Source organism: Pan paniscus, chromosome 2, assembly GCF_029289425.2.
Source record: "Pan paniscus chromosome 2, NHGRI_mPanPan1-v2.0_pri, whole genome shotgun sequence".
NCBI classification, from domain to species: domain Eukaryota; kingdom Metazoa; phylum Chordata; class Mammalia; order Primates; family Hominidae; genus Pan; species Pan paniscus.
The window spans coordinates 134,613,836-134,635,083 of NC_085926.1; the positions used below are offsets into that span (position 1 = coordinate 134,613,836).

General features: G+C 39.7%; 1 protein-coding gene across 1 annotated transcript in view; it reads right to left on the reverse strand.

The window, feature by feature from the left end:
* STAG1 (STAG1 cohesin complex component) overlaps positions 1–21,248 on the reverse strand; it is a 407,390-nt gene that overhangs the window by 348,203 nt on the left and 37,939 nt on the right. The gene's annotated exons all lie outside the window — the stretch shown is intronic.

Genomic DNA, 21,248 nt, shown 5'->3' on the forward strand with positions numbered 1-21,248 from the left:
GGGCGTGGTGACAGACGCCTGTAGTCCCAGCTACTCGGGAGGCTGCGGCAGAAGAATGGCATGAACCAGGGAGGTGGAGCTTGCGGTGAGCCAAGATTGCACCACTGCACTCCAGCCTGGGTGACAGAGCGAGACTCTCAAAAAAAAAAAAAAAAAAAAAAAAAAAATTAGCTGGGCACAGTGGCACATTCCTACAGTCCCAGCTACTGGGGAGCCTGAGGTCAAGAGCCTCACTTGAGCCTTAAGTAGGGCATGTAGAAGTTAAGCAATCAAAGAAAAGTTTGGTGTCCAGTAGTAGCTGGTGAGTCTGAGAAACCCTCAAAGCTGCCATTTCATTTCAGGTTTAGGGAAGTGCAGGATGTCCTGAATCCATTCAGGGTCCAAATGTAGTCTTGTTTCAAGAAATTACATGGCCCAGATATTTAACTTGTGTCTTACTAGTTATAACTTTTCTTTAGAAATCTTATGACATTTCGCAGCTAGATGTTTTAATAAATCAACACCATCTTCCTTACAAGCCAGCTACAGGGAAGAGGAACTAAGTAGATCATCTACATATCATAGTAAGGATAAGTCCTGGGGAAAACTTCCATCTCCTAAATCAGGCTTCAGAACTTGAGAGAAATAGAAAGGACTTTCAGTACAGTCCTGAGGCATAAGTCTAAATGAACTATTGTCCTTCCCCAGTGAAGCAAATAGTTACTCACTGGTTTGAACAACAAGGATAATGAAGAAGGCACTGCAGAAGTCAATTACAGCCAGGGGCAGTGGCTCATGCCTGTAATCCCAGTACTTTGGGAGGCTGAGGCAGGCAGATCACCTGAGGTCAGGAGTTCGAGACCAGCCTGGCCAACATGATGAAACCCTGTCTCTACAAAAATAGAAAAATTAGCCGGGCATGATGGCAGGTGCCTGTAATACCAGCTACTCAGGAAGCTGAGGCAGGAGAATCGCTTAAAATCAGGAGGAAGAGGCTGCAGTGAGCCAAGATCGTACCATTGCACTCCAGCCTGGGTGACTAAGCAAGACTCCATCTCAAAAAAAAAAAAAAAAAAAAGTCAATTGCAGTGGGCCAGGCACAGTGGCTCATTCTTGTAATCCCAGCAATTTGGGAGGCCAAGGTGGGCAGATCACCTGAGGTCAAGAGTTCGAGACCAGCCTGCTTAACATGGTGAAACCCTACCTCTACTAAAAATACAAAAATTAGCCAGGCATGGTAGCAAATGCCTGTAATCCCAGCTACTCAAGAGGCTGAGGCAGGAGAATCACTTGAACCCAAGAGATGGTGGTTGCAGCAAGCCAAGATCGTGCCACTGCACTCTAGCCTGGGGAACAAAGCAAGACTCTGTCTCAAAAAAAAAAAAGTCATTTACAGTGAAAAATTTACTATCAGTTGATATGAAAGTAAGGTGTTCTAAACAAATCTCTACCCTCAACCATGAAGTTTTTTTTAATTGGGAGAATAGAAGTATTACAGGGGCTGGTACAAGGAATTATTAAATCTTCAGCTTTGTATTCCTTAATTATAGGTTTTCCAACTTGTAAGGCAGATTGGCTCAATGGATATTAGGCAAAAGCTTGGCTGGATCAATTTGGATTTCAATTAGGGGTGTATTATACAAGCATCTGATGATGATGTGGCCCATAAAGAGACAGATGTATGTTTCAATAGGGAATTTTGGGAGCCAGCAGAGACGTCTTCGGTGTGTGGGACACCGTAATAGAAAAGCAGGGCATGAATGGAAGAGTCCCGTGAACTATCCAGTTTATCAAACTCTAAAATTATGTCTCCCTTTTAAGGAGAAAGAGATGTCATCATGATTTTATTTTTTGTTTTAAGTCTTGTCCCAATAAATGAGCTGAAGCAGATTTCACCAATAAAAAGGGATGAATATCCTGTAAACGTCCAAGGCAAAAAGTAATGGGCTGGGACAGAAAGGTTGTCAATGGTTTATTAGAAACTCCCACTATTTGAATATTTTTATTATTCCAACACCGTGGCTGGTTGAGACTGGTGGGGCTGAGGACCAATATGGTTGCTCCTGTGTCTACAAGAATAGTCAGAACTTCACTGCCAATTTGAAGAAAGTTTTCTGTGAGGTGATTAAAAGAAAGGACTGGGAAAAACCCCAATGTGTCCTCAGAACCCCTTCATTCTAAAGGAGAAGCCAAAGAGATAAATGAAGAAGTCCATTTAGATAGCTTAAGTTTATGGCAACTTTTTTTGCAGTGGGATGGCTGTTTACATTAAGGACAGATTTCAGGAGGTTGCTTTTGTGAACTACAGTTGTGCCATGTAGAGCCCTAATTGTTTTCTGTGGGTGAATTTATCTGTTTTAACTGGAGGTACGTTCACCACTCACTGAAGCCTTGACCTCCCAGGCTCAACTAATCCTCCCATCTCAGCCTCTCAGCAGCTAGGACCACAAGTGCACACCCCCATACTCAGCTAATTTTTTTTTTTTTTTTTAAGAGACGGGGTCTCATTATGTTGCCAGGCTGGTATCAAATTCCCAGGCTCAAGCCATTGATCCTCCCACCTCAGGCTCCCAAACTGCTGAGATTACAGGCATTAGCCACCATGCCTGGCCTTTGCTGATATTTTTTTAGAGTGAGACAATTAATTTACCAAGTTAACAAGGTCAGGGGTTTGTACAGTCTCCCATTCCATGTTAGCTCTTTTAACTGAGAAATTCTATGTTAGCTCTTCTTGGGAGACCACTGACAAAATTAAGACCAATTCTAGTAGAGTCAACATCCACAGGAAAGCCAGAATTTTCTCTGAATACCACCTGGAGTCTGTTATAATGGTTATGAACCAGTTCATTTGGCTCTAGGGTACAAGCTTGAATTTTATTCCAATCAATGGCTTTAGGAAATGCTTTGAGGATAACCCTATGTAAATTCTTGGCAAGTTGATACTTATCCCAATATCGTAGGCCAGAAGCTGAGGAAGTGGAGACAGGTCTCACAGGGGATGGATGCAACTGACCATTGAGTGTTGGGCTGGTCTTCTCCCCCAGGCACATGAGTACGCTGATAAAGATTGGAAAGTGGCTGGGTGCAATAACTCATGCCTGTAATCTCAACATTCTGGAAGGCTGAGGCAGAAGGATCACTTGAGGCCAGGAGTCTGAACCTAGCCTGGGCAACATAGTGAGACCCTGTCTCAACAAAATAAAAAAAAATTAGCTGGGTGTGGTGGCACATCTCTGTGGTTCCAGCTACTCAGGAAGCTGAGGTGGGAGGTTCAGTTCAGCCCAGGAGGTTGGGGCTATAGTGAGCTATGATCATGCCACTGCCTAGGCTGCAGAGTGAGATGCTCCCATCTCTTAAAAAAAAAAAAAAAATTGGAGAAGACAGTCTGGTAAACTTGAAATGTAATGTTAAATTAGCAAAATGACAAGGGACCTCAATAACCTATGAAATTCCTTGGTTTGAGCACAGAGTTCAGCTTTAGCTCAAGGGACATAGGAAATCTGGGGAACCTCACAATTGTTAAACGGCCTAATAATAAAGGGAAAAGTTTTTGTAAGTAGAGGCTGGGAAGCAGAGGGAGGAAGAATAGTAGGCTAAGAAATATCATGGAAGAAGAAAAGTTTTGAAAAGTGAGGAAATATCACAACAGAACAGAAGCTTGAAAAGGTGGCACCTGAGAAATAGAAAAGGTTTGAATTTCTAAGTCCTTTTTCTCTGTTTGTCTGAGATCACTCAGAGACAGTATTTTGGAGCAAGGCAAATTCCGACTCTTAAATGCATTTGGATGCCTGAAGATACCAACTAAGGTATATGTCCAATTTTGACTGTTTTTTGGCCTTGGCCTTCTAATTTATCTCTGAGGAAAACAAATTTAGGAAGGTCAAAAGAACCCAATGAAGGCCACTGTAATCTCAAATTATCTTTAGTATAATCAGTTTATCAAGATAAGAAGGTATGTGATAGCACACCATAATGTTTCAGCCTGGCCAACATAGTGAAACCCTCTACTAAAAATACAAAAATAATCAGCTATGTGTGGTGGTGCATGCCTGTAGTCCCAGCTACTCAGGAGGTTGAGGCAGAAGAATCACTTGAAACTGGGAGGTGGAGGTTGCAGTGCGCCGAGATTGCACCACTGCACTCCAGCCTGGGCAACAGAGTGAGACTCTGTCTCAAAAAAAAAAAAAAAAGAGAGAGACAGACCGTAATGTTTAAGCATATAACCAGCTGGAGTCCTCAATGGGGGAGTTACTTTCGCATGCCTTTGAACCCTGAAAGCTCATTTTGTAAATAAATCTAGGTGACTTGGTTTAACATCAAACACACAAAAGTCGAAATAAAAACCAAGTGCAAAAAGAGTAAAGTACTCACTAGAAAAAAAAAAAAGACAAAACCTTCTTTAACAGGAGGGTGAAAGTCCCCATACACAGGAAGGGGAAAATCCCTCATAAACAAGAGGAAAAAGATCCCTCAAAAATTAAATCCAAAATAAAACTGGAAAGTTCAAACCACAAGAAATGGGAGTTCAATCCAAAAGAGACTTACCAAGTGGGGGGAAAAAAGCAACACACAGAAGCAGGAGGATCAAAGAGTACATAGTTCTGGGGCGGGGGGATGGGGAGGCCACTAAACCCCTCCAGATGAGCTCACCTTGGATCCCACTTCTGACACCAGGTATGTCAAAAGCAAATAAAGCACAGAAACACATCTCTAAGCAAGACATTTTATTTGGGAATATATAAAAACAGAATTGCAATTCAGGACATACACACAGAGCAGGATAATCTTTGGTATGTCTAAAGAACAAACAAAAGATTGGGGTTTTATTAGGAAAGAGAAATGTTGCATTAATTGCTTTGATAAAAAGCTTGTTGACATTACAAAGTTTTTCTGGAACCACCAAGCTGTAACTGGTAAGTGACAGCAGTAGGTAAAAGTTGCCTTAGAGTCAAGGCAGGTGGTTTTAGCAGCTACTAGGTAAAACTGGGCTTAAGTTTATACAAGGTCATTTTGGTGGCTGGGCTTGTGAGACAATCCCTGGAGCATGTGCTTTGTTCCATAAATGCTTTTTCCTCCTTGGCCCCTTGACTCCAGTTTAGCTAGGTATGACAATTAACCTCAATTTGTATAAATGATTTTCGTAAGAGCATGGAGGATTTTTAGGGCAGTGAGACAACAGTGTATGATTCTATAATGGTGGGTGCATGCTATATTTGACAAAACCCATAGAATGTACACCACCAAGAGTAAATACTAATGTAAACTATGAACTTTGAGTGATAAAGAGTCAGTGTAGGTTCATCAACTATAACAAATGTACCAATCTGTTGACAGTGGGGGAGGTTGTGCATATTGGGGGAGTGAAGAGGGGTTTTTTGTGAACCCTCTATACTTACTGCTCAATTTTGCTGTAAATCTTAAACTTCTTTTTAATAAAAGGAATGAAGTATTAATAAACAAACAACATGTATGAATCTCAAATGCATTGTGCTTAATAAAAGAAGCCAGGCTAAAAAGGTTACATATCAAATGATTCCGTATGTATGACATTCTGAGAAAAGCAGAACCACGAATAAGAAAACAGATCACTGTTGCTAGGACCCGAGGTTCATGAAAGGAATGATCAAAAAGGGTATGAGGGAAATGTTAAAACTCTTCTATATTTTGATTCTGTTGATGGTTGCACAACGGATGCACTTGTCAAAACTCATGAAACTGAACACTAAAAAAAGTTTTGAATTTTACCGTATGTAAATTATACTCAGGGTGGAGGAACGTTTGTTGTCTTTAACATCTGTGACGATATTCTTTTTGCTAAGTTAGTATTTATGATGCTTGGGACTTTTCATTGCAAATGAAATTTTGAAGTTTATTTCTGACTTACAATGAATAAAGCCTTTCCACTTTATAAATTAAAATTTTCCACACTTAACATTTTTTACCTTGAAATCTATTACACTTCCTATGTTGCTTATGAACTTAGTTTTCTCACTTAATATTGCATACGTTCCAAATTAAGCAGGTCGTTCCCAATCCCAGTCAGGGTACAGTTCTCAAAGTGTGAAACTAAAAGCATCTGCATCAACTGCAAGTTGTTCGAAATGCAAAATCTCAGTCCCCACCCAACCAACTGAATCACGCTCAGTTTGGGATCTTCCAGGTGATTCTAAAACAGTTTAAGAATCACTATCTTTACCCTCTAAATAATTAAATCAGGTTCTCTGGGGATGAGATCCAGCCACCAGCATTTTTTTAACTCCCTAGATGATTCTAATGTGCGGTCACAGTTGATTTTGATTCAGAAAATCTTGGGAGGGCATCAGACATCATATTTTTAACAATTCCAATTGTTTCTAATGTCAATAGCCTAAAGTAGAAAATAAAGCATTCTCTCACAAATACTGACTACCATCTTCTGCTATAATGCAATGTACTTTTTCTCACTGGAAAACTCCATTTACTTCAACTCCCTGGAATTAGACACAACCCAGGCATTTTGAAATCTGGAATTATCCAACTAAGAGGAACAGAATATAAAGAGATTAAAACATCTTCAGCCTGATTACATTCCCAGGAAGTGTATCTTGTGTTAATATAGGGATTAGAAGATACATTTATAGAAATGGGACTGCACCACAAATGTTTCAATAAATAAACATCAGGTGCATTTAGCAGAAGTCAGATGTCCACAGCCATATTTTACTATTTTCTTATGAAATACACATTATAACTATATAGACAGAGCAAGATTACGTCTTGGGAAAAAAAAAAAAGAAAGAAAATCTAAGACCTGAAACCACAAAAATTCTACAATATCAGAAAAACTCTTCTAGACATTGGCTTAGGCAAAGAATTCATGGCTAAGACCTCAAAAGCAAATGCAACAAAAATAAAAATAAATGGGACCTAATTAAACTAAAAAGCTTCCGCACAGCAAAATAATCAGCAAACAGGCAACCTACAGAATGGGAGAAAATATTCACAAACTGTGTGTCTGACAAAGGACTAGTATCCTGAATCTACAAGGAACTCAAATCAGCAAGAAAAAAACAATCCCATCAAAAAGTGGGCAAAAGACATGAAGAGACATTTCTCAAAAGAAGATATACAGCTAACAAGCATGAAAAAATGCTCAACATCACTAATCATCAGGGAAATGCAAATTAAAACCACAATGAGATATCACCTTACTCCTGCAAGAATAGTCATAATTAAAAAGTCAAAAAACCAACAAACAGAGGAGCATGGATGTGGTAAAAAGGGAACATTTTTACACTGCTGGTAGGAATGTAAACTACTACAACCACTACGGAAAACGGTATGGAGATTACTTAAACAAAAGTAGAACTACCATTTGATCCAACAATCCCACTGCTGGGTAAAGGTAAAGAAGCCAGGCTAAAAAGGTTACATATCAAATGATTCCGTTTGTATGGGTATCTTGCTGGGTATCTAAGCAAAGGAAAAGCCATTATATGAAAAAGACACATCCACATGCATCTATATAGCAGCACAATTCACAATTGCAAAGATATGAATCCAACCTAAGTGCCCATCAACCAATGAGTGGATGAAATAAAGAAAATATAGTATATATACACCATAAAATACTCCTCAGCCACAAAAAGGAATGAAATAATGTCTTTCACAGCTACTTGGATGGAGGTAGAGGCCATTGTTCTAAGTGAAGTAACTAAGGAATGGAAAACCAAATATTGTTATGCTCTCACTTCAAAGTGGGAGCTAAGCTATGAGGACACAAAGGCGTAAGAATGATATAATGAACTTTGGGGATCTGGGCAGTGGAGGAAGGTTTGGAAGGGTGTGAGGGTTAAAAGCCTACATATTGGGCACAGTGTACACTGCTTGGGTGACAGGTACAGTAAAATCTCAGAAATCACCACCAAAGAATTTATCCATGTAACGAAAAATCACCTGTACTCCCAAAACTATTGAAATAAAAAAGAAAGAATGACTTCCTTTAATGTCTCAATAGCCTACTTAATTTTATAGGAAGAAAATGTCTTTGCTGAGACCACTGCTTTATTCAAATACTTAAGAATTTCTGGTCTGTTTATCCACACCATCAAATATTATTACTATCTCTAGAATTAGTCAACTGCATTTTCTTTTCTTTTTTTAAAGACAGGGTCTTGCTCTGTCACCCAGGCTGGAATGCAATGGCATAATCACAGCTCACTGCAACCTCTGCCTCCCGAGCTCAGACGATCCTCCCACCTCAGATTTACAAGTAGCTGGGACTAAACGCCACCACGTCTAATTTATTTTTTTTTTTTATGGTAGATGGGGTTTCACCACATTCTGGATTACCAGGGTGAGACATGTCTTTCACAGCTACTTGGATGGAGGTAGAGGCCATTGTTCTAAGTGAAGTAACTCAGGAATGGAAAACCAAATATGGTTATGCTCTCACTTCGAAGTGGGAGCTAAGCTATCAGGACACATCCTTTGTGTATCCTTTCAGAAAAAAAAAATCCTAGATGATACTAACGTAATATATAATCCAAATCACTAGGTTGATGACAACCACTAAATTAAAATATACAAAACGATCACTTCCACATCCCAGGTTTTTCTAAAAGAAAAATACTTTCAGATGAAGCGGTAAGAAATTAAGAGCAAGCAGGTTTGATACATCCGAGGAAATACAAAGAACCCTCCCAAGGAGCCATATCACATGTACATCTGCTTTAAATGCTATGCCTATTACTATTCACAGCCCTCTGTTCTTCCTCTTGCCTGTAAGTTTACTTTAAAATATCTAAAATTGCCCTGTGTTGAAGAGAAACCATTTATTCTTCCCTTTCTCCTCTGTGCTGTTCTACAAAATGCCTATAATGTGACAGTCCTTCCAGTTCCTAATTTTCATATACCTCCCAAATTGTTTCTTTTTCTCTATCTAGGATGCTTTGCCTAGAATATGGTCTTCAGAAAAAATTATTTCTGGATGCTCATGCTATCCTCATTCCTAATTTTGAGCAATAAAGAACTAAGACAGACTTGAAGATAAAGGATCACTAAACTAGGTTTCAAATCTCGGTCTGCTGAATAACTAAAAGTATTTAATCTTTTAAACTCATTCAATTTTCTCATCTGTTAAATGAACATATACAACTAAATTACTTCTTCTTTTTTTTTTTTTTATTTGAGACAGAATTTCGCTCTTGTTGCCCAGGCTGGAGTACAATGGTGTGATCTCTGCTCACCGCAACCTCCACCTCCCAGATTCAAGCAATTCTCCTGCCTCAGCCTCCCAAGCAGCTGGGATTACAGGTGCCCGCTACCACGCCCGGCCAATTTTTTGTATTTTTAGTAGAGACGGGGTTTCACCATGTTGGCCAGGCTGGTCTCGAACTCCTGACCACAGGTGATCCACCCACCTTGGCCTCCCAAAGTGCTCGGATTACAGGCATAATAGACCATAGAACTAGCCACAGAACTAAATTATTTCAAAAGTCCCTTCCAGTTACTGAAAATATGAATCAATGATCCTGTTCATTTATAATGGGATTACTAGCAGAAATTAACACACGGTCTCTCAAGAACAACTTAAAAAAACATAAATGTGTGTGTGCTCTATTTTTTTTTCTTTTTTTTTTTTTTGAGATGGAGTCTCGCTCTGTCACCCAGGCTGGAGTGCAGCGGCGTGATCTTGGCTCAATGCAACCTCGACCTCCCGGGTTCGAGTGATTCTCCTGCCTCAGCCTCCCGAGTAGCTGGGACAACGGGCACATGCCACCACACTTGGCTAATTTTTGTATTTTTAGTAGAGACGGGATTTCACCACGTTGGCCAGGCTGGTCTCAAACTCTTGACCTCAGGTGATCCACCCGCCTCGGCCTCCCAAAGTGCTTGGCCTCCCAAAGTGAGCCACTGCACCCAGCCTGCTCTCAACTATTTTAAGTTGACATGACAATCCCTACCTTGATTTAGTGCATCTTCAGAAAACTCTGAATATTGTCCTTATTTTTTAATATCCAACTTATCAGGAAAAACATATTAAAATACTCTTATTTTTGTAAAAACTGAATTTTATCCTTGACCTTTTTGCTTCTTGATTAAAACTTGACCTCAAACTGACACACCACCACCACCATTCCCATCCTTGTGTGTGTGTGTGTGTGTGTGTGTGTGTGTGTGTGTGTGTGTGTATAAAATCCTAAAAGGAAAATAGTCTCTATAAAGTAGTGCTTACCCTACACATTTTCAGACAAATCCTAGAAGTTATTGTATCCTATAATCAAAAGCAGCTCAGTAAAATAAAAAATAAGACAAAGATCTGAACTCGCTTCCTACCTCTGCCACTTAACAGCCGGTATGCCCCCCGGATGTAAATATGTTGAATCTCTCTGAGCATCAATTTTCTCAACTGAAAAAATCAAGATAACACCTATCTTACAGGAATTCTCTGAGGATTAAAATAGATCATCTAATAAATCTTTCAGTATCCCTGGAATACAGCAATCACTCAATAAAAGGCAGTTAATGCTTCTGAGAGAATCATTATACAAACTCCTTCTTTATAGGCACTGAAACTTCAAATGAAAATTGTTATCACAAAATTATCAAGAGCTTCAACAGGATACAGACTAGAAAAAAAAATTATCGAGAGCTACTTCTACTTCTTTTCCCCCAGAGTTTTACTGTGCAAGATAAATTAGATTTTAACTGCTAAGTCAAACTTAATAGGTATTCTTTAACTCTTTTTTTTTTTTTTGAGGTAAGCTCACAGCAGTCTCCAACTCCCAAGCGCAAGTGATCCTCCTGCCACAGCCTCCCAAGTAGCTAGGACTACAGGCATGCACCACCATGCCGAAAGAGAGAGAGAGACAGAGAGAGAGAGAGAGAGAGAGAATGAGAATGTGTGTGTGTAAAGACATGATCTCACTATGTTCAGCCCAGGCTGGTCTTGAACTCCTCTTGCCTCATTCTCCCAAAGTGCTTTTACATTTATTTTTTAAGTAAAAATCACTACTTATAAAATTATTTCCAATAAATATTGGTCAATATTAAATTAACAAATTACTAAGTTAAATCCACAAGTAAACTTACCAAGTTCAGTTATAAATTCACTTACAATTTTTTCTTCTTTTGAGATGGAGTCTTGCTCTGTTACCCAGGCTGGAGTGCAATGGCGCGATCTCGGCTCACCGCAACCTCCGCCTCCCGGGTTCAAGTGATTCTCCTGCCTCAGGCTCCCAAGTAGCTGGGATTACAGGTGCCCGCCACAACACCCAGCTAATTTTTTATTTTTAGTAGAGATGGGTTTTCACCATGTCGGCCAGGCTAGTCTCGAACTCCTGACCTGAGGTGATCCACCCACCTTGGCTTCCCAAAGTGCTGGAATTACAGGAGTGAGCCACTATGCCCTGCCTCACTTACAACTGAACTTAAAAACTGACTTCAATTATCCAGGTTCATTCAGATTTTAAGCTAGGAAACAGGATATAACGTCAATATATAAAACTAAAGGCCGGGCCAGGCACGGTGGCTCACACCCGTAATCCCAGCACTATGAGAGGCCAAGGCGGGCAGATCATGAGGTCAGGAGATCAAGACCATCTTGGCCAACATGGTGAAACCCCGTCTCTACTAAAAATACAAAAATTAGCTGGGCATGGTGGCGCACACCTGTAATCCCAGCTACTCAGGAGGCTGAGGCAGGAGAATCATTTGAACCCGGGAGGCACAGGTTGCAGTGAGCTGATATTGCGCCACTGCACTCCAGCCTGGCAATAGAGGAAGACTCCATCTCAAAAAAAAAAAAAAAAAAAGTAAAGGCTGAGGTGACATCATGGAAGATGGCCAAGTAAGAAGCTCCAAGAAAAAGTTCTTCCACTGAAACAATTATAAAGCTGGCAAGAACTACAAGAAATCAACTATGCCAGAACTCTAAAAGTCTAGTCAAACACTTATAGTGTCCATGAGTGGGCAGGATGAAGAAAGTCATTGGTTAACACTGGTGAATTTCTATATTCCATGTAGCAGCTACCATCCCCCATTCACCAGCTAGGAGGCAAGCACTTATCAGGACAGCAGCCCACCTTTCTGATTCAGCTTGCTGGTGTCAGGGTGGACAATAAGTGCCTTGTTCAAAAATTGGGGTTGTGTGTTTTTATCTGCCTGGTGGATCACTAAGGGACCTGCATGGAGGCTGACCACTGTTTCAATCCCATTGAGCTAAAGTGATTTATTGAGCGGCATTGCTCAGTAAACATAAAACACAGAAAACTTTTTTTCTTTACTGGATTCAGACACTCAAGCATCTGACAGGTCACTAGCTGACCACGAAGATAACAGAACATAGGCTTCAGTGACCACACACAAATAGCAAAGTGGCAAGAGTTCTTCCTTATCAGCAATTACTTTAAATGTAAACAGCTTAAAATCGACAATTAAAAAACGTAGACTGGGGCTGGGCTCAGTGGCTTATACCTGGAATCCCAGCACTTTGGGAGGCTGAAGCAGGTGGATCACCTGAGGGCAGGAGTTCAAGACCAGCCTGGCCAACATGGTGAAACCTGGTCTCTACTAAAAATACAAAATAATTAGCCAGGCATGGTGGTACACACCTATAGTCCCAGCTACTCAGGAGGCTGAAGCAGGAAAATCGCTTGAACCTGGGAGGCGGAGGTTGCAGTGGGCCAAGACTGTGTCACTGCACTCCAGGCTGGGTGACAGAGTAAGACTCCATCTCAAAAACTAACAAACAAAAAAACACAGATTGGCATAAATGATTTTTTTTTTTTTTTTTTTTTGAGATGGAGTCTCACTCTGTCGCCCAGGCTGGAGTGCAGTGGTGCGATCTCGGCTCACTGCAACCTCTGCCTCCCAGGTTCAAGTGATTCTCCTGCCTCAGCCTCCCAAGTAGCTGCGATTACAGGAGTGCACCACGACACCTGGCTACTTTTTGTATTTTTAGTAGAGACAGGGTTTCACCATGTTGGCCAGGCTAGTCTCGAACTCCTGACCTCAGGTGATCCGCCTGACTTGGCCTCCCAAAGTACTGGGATTACAGGCGTGAGCCAATGAGCCCAGGCATGATTTTTTTAAAGATGCAACTATATGCTAGTTAAAAGAGATTCACTTTAGCCTCAAAGACACATATAACTTAAAATAAAAGGATGGAATTATTTATATCATGCAAACAGTAACCAAAAGAGAGGAAGGGCAGCAAAACTGATAGCAGACAAAACAGATTATAAGTCAAAAGTTGTTACAAAAGACAAAGAATGGCCGGGAGTAGTGGCTCATGCCTGTAATCCCAGCACTTTGGGAGGCCCAGGCAGGCAGATCACTTGAGCTCAGGGGTTCCAGACCAACCTGGGAAACATAACAAAACCCCGTCTCTACCAAAAATACAGAAAATTAGCCAGGCATGGTGGCATGCATCTGTAGTCCCAACTACTCAGAAAGCTGAGGTGAGAGAATCGCTTGAGCCTGGGGGGTTGCAGTGAGCTGAGATCATGTCACTGCACTCCAGCCTGGGTGAAGAGTGAGTCCCTGTCTCAAAAAAAAAAAAAAAAAAAAAAAAAAAGATAAAGAAGAATGCATAGTGATAAAAGGGTTAATTCATTAAGAAGATATAACAATTACACACAAAACAATGGAGCCCCAAAATTATGTGCAAACACTGAGAGAACTAAAAGTAGAAATAGTTCAACAATAATACCTAACAATAAACTTCAATATATAATAAACTTCAATATAACAATAATAAAACTTCACTTTCAATAATGGCTAAAACATCTAGACAGAAGATCATTAAGAAAATTTAAAAACCTGGCCAGGTGCAGTGGCTCATGCCTGTAATCCCAGCACTTTGGGAGGCCAAGGTGGGCGGATCACAAGGTCAGGAGTTCGAGACCAGCCTGGCCAACACAGTGAAACCCCATCTCTACTAAAAAATACAAAAAATTAGCTGCGCATGGTGGCATGCGCCTATAATCCCAGCTATACACCATGAACAAGTAAGATTTAGCCCAAGAATGAAGGATGGTTTATCATAAGAAAATCAATCAATGTAATACATGATATTAACAGAAGGAAAAATATCACATGATCATCAAATACACACACACACACACACACACACACACACACACACACTCTTAACAAAGTTCAACGTATGATATTGTTTTGCTGTGTCCCCACCCAGATCCTGAATTGTAGCTCCCATAATTCCCACGTATTGTATTGTAGCTCCCATAATTTCCATGTATTGTAGGAAGGAAAGATGGGAGGTAATTGAATCATGGGGGTGGGTCTTTCCCATGCTGTTCTCGTGATAATGAATATAAGTCTCATGAGATCTGATGGTTTTATAAAGAAGAGCTTTCCTGCACATGCTCTCTTTGCCTATTGCCATGTCAGATGTGAGTTTACTCCTCCTTTGTCTTCTGCCATGATTCTAAAGCATCCCCAGCCATTTGGAATTGAGTCAATTAAACTTCTTTCCTTTATAAATTACCCAGTCTCAGGTTTGTCTTTATTAGCAGTGTGAGAATGAACTAATACAACATATCATCACGCTAAAAAACAAACAAATGGCCAGGCACAATGGCTCATGCCTATAATCCCAGCATACCGCGAGGCCAAGGTGGGAGGATCACTTGAGCCCAGGAGTTCAACAACAGCCTGGGCAAGACAGCAAGACCATGTCTCTACAAAAACAAAAACAAAAACAAAAAACTTTTTTTTAATTAGCCAGGAATGGTTGTGCATACTTGTGGTCCCAGTTACTCCAGAGGCTGAAGGGGGAGGATCACTTGGGCACAGGAGATCAAGGCTACCATAAGCCATGATCATGCCACTGCACTCCAGTCTGGAAGACAGAGTGAGACCCTGTCTCAGAAATAAACAAACAGGAAACCAGCAATAAAAGGGAGCTTAACGTGATAAGATGCATTTATGAAAAGCCTACAGTTAACATCATACTCAATGGTGAATAACTAAAAGCTGTCCCTCTAACATCAGAAATAAGACAAGAATGCCCACTTTCAACACTGCTAGCCAGGCGAGAAAAGAATTTAAAGGCATTCATATTGGAAAGGATGAAGTGTAACTATCTCTAGTCGCACATGACACAATCCTATATATAAAATATTCCAAAGAATCAACAAAAAATCCCCACTAAACTGATAAAAAAATTGAGCAAAGTTGCAGGGTATAAGATCAATATACAAAAATCAGTTGTGTTCCTACACATAATAATCCAGAAAGGAAAGAAAACAAATTTATGATAACCTCCAAAAATTAAAATATCTAAAAATAAATTTAACCAAGAAGGTGAAAGATTTGCAGAGAACTATAAAACACTGTTAAAAGAAATTAAGACTTAATTAAATGGAAAGACATCTAACATTCCCCGATTAGATCATTTAATATTGTTAAAATGGCAATACTCTCCAAAACAACGTACAGATTCGGTGCAACCCCTATCAAAATTCCAATGGACTTTTTTGCAAAAATGGAAAGTCCAATCCTCAAACTCATACAGAATTGCAAGGGGTCCCAAACAGTCAAAATAATATTGAAAAAGCACAGTAAAATTTGAGACTAAAACTTTCCAATTTCAAATTTACTACAAAGCCAAGGGAGTCAAAACAGTGTGGTATTCGCCTAAGGACAGAAATATAGACCAATGGAATAGAATGAGAGTTCAAAAATACACTCTATGGTCAATTGATTTTTTTACAAGGGTACACGACAATTCAATGGGGAAGAAATAGTCTCTTCAACAAATGGTATTGGGATAATGTGATACCCACAAGCAAAAGAATGAAGTTGGACCCTTACCTCACGCCATACTAAAAATTAAATCAAAATGGATCAGTGGCCTAAATATAAAGGCTAAAATTATAAGCTCTTATAAACTCTTAAGAGAAAACATAGAAGTAACCTACTCCACTGAATTTGGAAATGGTTTCTTACATGACACCAAAAGTCCATGTACCTAAAGAAAAATTATATAAACTGGACCTTGTCAAACTTAAAAGCTTTGTGCATCAAAGGACATTATCAAGAAAGTTAAAAGACAACTCACAAAATGAGAGAAAATACTTACGGGTCCAGTATCCAGACTACATAAAGAACTCTTATAACTCAACAACAAAAGACAAACAATCCAATTTACAAATGGGCAAAGGACTTGAAAAGACATTTTTCCAAAGAAGATAAACGAATGGCCAACAAGCACATGAAAAAATGTTCAACTTCATCGGTCATTAAAAGAATGCAAGTCAAAACCACAAAAAGATACTACTTTACAAACTTTAGAATAGGGTATTAGTCCATTTTGTGTTGCTTATAACAGAATACCTGACTGGTAATTTATAACGAAAAGAAGTTTATTTCGTTCATGGTTCTGCAGCCTGAGAAGTTCAAGGGTTCAAGGGCATGGCCCTAGCTTCTGGCGACAGCTTTTGTGCTACTTTACAACATGGCAGAAAAGGTCAATGGGGAAGTGGACACATGCAAAGAGGGGAAAGTGTGAGGGATGTCGCGGCTTTACAACAACACACTCTTGCAGGAATTAATCCATTCCCTCAAGAATTAATACAGTCTCTAGAAAGCAAGAATTCACTCACTACAGTGAGAACAGCACCAGCAATTCGTGAAGGATCTGCCCTCATAACCCAAATACCTCCCAATAGGTCCCACCTCCCAATATCACCACACTGGGGATCAAATTTCAACATGAGTTTTGGTGGTACAAACAAATCATATTCAAACAATAGCAGGCGGCTATATTTTTTTAAAAAAAAGGAAAACAGCAAGTGTTAGCAAGGATGTGAAGGAATAGGAACTCTCATACATTGCTAGTAGAAATGTAAAATGATGCCAGCCACTGTCGAGAACAATTTGGCGTTTCTCAAAAAGATAAACAGAATTACCACATGATCCAGAAATTCCACTTCTAGGTATACACCCAAGAAAAATTAAAATATATATCCACACAGCAATTTGTACATAAATGTTAATAGCAGCATTATTCATAATAGCCAAAAGGTGCATCAACAAATGAACTAAGAAATAAATGTGGTATATACATACAATTGAATGTTATTTAGCCATAAAAAGTAAGTACTAATATATGCTATAACTTCGATAAACATTGAAAACATGACACTAAGTAAAAGAAGCCAAATATTATATAATTTTATTTATAAGAAATATAATAAATAAGCAAATCCATAGAGATAGAAAGCATATTAGTGATTGCCAGGAGACTGGGGGGAGGGTGTCAAGGAAATAGGAAGTTATTACTTACGGATATGAGATGCTCTTTTGGTATAATGAAAACATTTTGAAACTAGAGATGACTGCACAACAACACAATTGCACTAAATGACACTAAATGGTATACTTCAAAATGGTTAAATATATGTTATGTGAATTTCATCTCAATAAAAAAAGACTCAATACTGGAAAGCCAGTATGAAGTATCAAACACTAATATGAAATAAACAGTTTCAAGGCTTACTATGTTGGTATTACTATTATATAGCTACTTAAAATTGTTAGGTGCTTAGTTTCACCCCTCCCATCCCATTCGTCAACAAGTTATAGTTAAAAGTCATGGAAGTTTTGTAACACGTAGTAAATCCTGACAATTATTTAAGTTGGGGTACAGTGGCACAATCACAGCTCACTGCAGCCTCAACCTTCGAGGCTGAATCAACCCTCCCACCTCAGCCTCCCAAGTAGTTGGACCACAGGCATGTACCACTGCAGCTGGCTTTTTTTTTTTTTAAAGACAGGGTCTCAGCCAGGTGCGGTGGTTCACATCTGTAATCCCACCACTTTGGGAGGCTGAGATGGGCGGATCACATGAGGTCAGGGGTTCAAGACCAGCCTGACCAACATGGTGAAACCCTGTCTCTGCTAAAAATAAAAGAATTAGCTGGATGTGCTGGCGCATGCCTGTAGTCCCAGCTACTCAGGAGGCTGAGGCAGGAGATTCACATGAACCCGAGAGGTGGAGGCTGCAGTGAGCCGAGATCATGCCACTGCACTCCAGCCTGGGCGACAGAGCGAGACTCTGTCTCAAAAGAAAACAAAAAAAGACAGGGTCTCATTATGTTGCCCAGGCTGCCTAATTTATAATTAACTTAAATGAAGACAAATTTATTATATAGGAAAGCAGGTTACCATATCATTTACATAGAAGAACTCCAGTTATTTCTGAGTTTTGGTGAATTTTTCTCTAATCAATGAAGGGGCCCAGCTCACTCCTATAATCACAGCAATTTGGGAGGTCGAGGCAGGAGGACTGCTTGAGGTCAGGAGTTCAAGACCAGCCTGGGCAACATCATGAGACCCATCTCTAAAAAAATAAAATAAAATTAGCTAGGCATGGTGGCATACACCCGTTGTCCCGGCTACTAGGCAAACTGAGGTAGGAAGATCACTTGATCCCAGGAGTTCAAGGCTACAGTAAGTTATAACCAAGCCACCTCATTCCAGCCTGGGCAACAGAACAAGACCCTCTCTCTAAAGAAAGAAGGTGCGGGGCCAGACACGGTGGCTCATGCCTGTAATCCCAGCACTTTGGGAGGCCAAAGTGTGTGGATCACCTGAAGTCAAGAGTTGGAGACCAGCCTGGCCAACATGGTGAAACCTCATCTCCACTAAAAATACAAAAATTAGCTGGGCATGGGGGCACACACCTGTAATCCCAGCTACTGGGAAGGCTAAGGCATGAGAATCGCTTGAACCCAGGAGGCAGAGGTTTCAGTCAGCCAAAATTGCAACACTGCACTCCAGCCTGGGCAACAGAGTGAGACCCCATCTCAAAAAATAAAATAAAATAAAATAAATTTTTAAAAGGTGGGGAGGAGGGATTGGGAACTCCAGATAAGTATCAGACTTTATTCATAAAACAATACAACAGCATTTTTGGGGGGCTACATATACCCCTGGAAACATGCTGGGGTTTTTGTTCTTCTTCCTTCCTTTCTGGATAACCTGTCCTTAAGACCCAGAAAAGTTCACCCAAACACAATTCCAACATTAAGTTTTTATAAAAATGCTTATCAACTTTCACACAGTAATACAGTCTTATTTTATAATGGTTTTCCAGGAACTAAGCTGTTAAAATTTTGTTTTATCATTCTCTTCTCCATGCTATTTCATTTTCCCTGTATTCTGATCCTTTTCTTCCTCTCTATTACAGTGCTCCAATTCCAAAGCTCCGGTTCAAGTATTCAGAAATAAGCATTTTTCTGTCTCTCTCACACACAACACTATGCAGTATTAAGCCTACCCGGTACTTTGCTTCTTTTCCATAGTACCAGAATTTCAAGTCTTTTTACTTCACTTCCACTGAAACAAGATTGCAATGTGCATACTGTATTTCACTTCGATGTTGGTTTAATTATAGCCCCTCCCCCATTCCAACCATCGAGTGAAGAAACTACCTAACCAAAAATAAAGTTTGCCAAGAAGAAAAATCTAAAACTCAAAAATAGTAAATAAACCATTTTATTTAACCAACTACTTTCATGAATAGATTAAAACCATAAATGAAACTAAATGCCAAAGTCCCCCTACCAAAAAAAAAAATGAAGTGAAATGGTCATGTTATTGTGTTTGTATTTCAACATATGATACTTTACCCAGTCCTGCTTGAAAACAAAAAGGAAAATGACACCATCAGAAGCATTATTTGTGTACCATCCTGGACTCCCTCTGGCTTTATAAATACTGGAGATGCTTTAGACAATGACTTAAACTTATATACAATATAATTTTTCACAAAAACCTTTGCTATAAAACTCCTGGTTAAAGTATGACAATTTCTGAAATCCCACTTACAAAAAGAAAAATATATATATATATACTTACTATGGCATAAGAAAATCAAGTATCTAAGAATAAATCTAACAAAAGATATGCAAGACTTCTAACTAGAAAACCATAAAGGATGTCAATTCTGCCCATCCCAAAATTGATCTAAGGCAACAGTATAATCCCAACCAAAAGCCCAAAAGATTCTGTGGTTTGGTTGGAGGTTAAGTTGGTTACTCTGTTTACTTAGGGGGAGAAATTAATGCAGTGATTCTAAAATGTACATGGAAATGCAAAAGAACAGACTAGCAAATCTTTAAAAAGAACAAGCTGGGCAGCCTGAGTAACATAGGGAGCTCTCGTCTCTACAAATAATTTTAAAAATTAGCCAGGCATGGTGGCTCACACCTACGGTCCCAGCTACTCGGGAGGCTGAGATAGGAGGATCGTATAAGCCCAGGAGGTCAAGGCTACAGTACACTGTTATCACGCTACTGCACGCCAGCCTGGGAAACAGAGCGAGAGCATGTTTCAAGGAAAAAAAAAGGAGACTTATTCTACAGGATATTTAGATTTATTTTATTAAGCTCAATAAATGAGGCAGTGATATTGGTACAAGGCTAGACAGACTAATGTAACAGGATAAAGGCCCAGACACATAGCATGCATCTATGGACATGACTTATGAAAACACAACACTCCAGAGTGATGGCAAAAGTTTTTTTGTTTGTTTATTCATAAATGGTGCTGGAACAACTGGATATCCATTTGAAAAAAAATAAAACTTGACCTAAAAACTACACACACACAAAAATCTATTCCAGGTGAATTACATATTACGTATCTAAATGAGAGAAGTAAATAAAAGTTTATAGATGATGTGAATAACTCCATTACCTCCAAGGAAGAAAAAAAATTTTAAAACAGAACACAGAAAAGCACTGTTTAACGGAAAAAAACCTGACGTATGTACCTATTCAGATAACTTTTTTTGTTTGTTTGTTTTTGAGATGGACTCTTGCTCTGTCGCCAGGCTGGAATGCAGTGGCATGATCTCGGCTCACTGCAACCTCCGCCTACCCAATTCAAGCGATTCCCCTGCCTCAGCCTCCTGAGTAACTGGGACTACAGGCGCACGCCACCACACCCAGCTAATTTTTTGTATTTTAGTAGAGACAGAATTTCATCACATTAGCCAGGATGGTCTCGATCTCCTGACCTCATGATCCAACTGCCTCGGCCTCCAAAAGTGCTGGGATTACAGGTGTGAGCCACCGCACCCAGCCTACAGAGAACTTTTCTGCACCAAAAGATACCATATAAAAAGGCACCACAAGCAAACTACAGAATGGGAGAAGACATAAGTAACCTACTTAAACTGACAAATGCCTTATATTAAGAATATATAAAAAGCTCCTATGAATCAAAATATGCATTAATTAAAAATAAAAATAGAT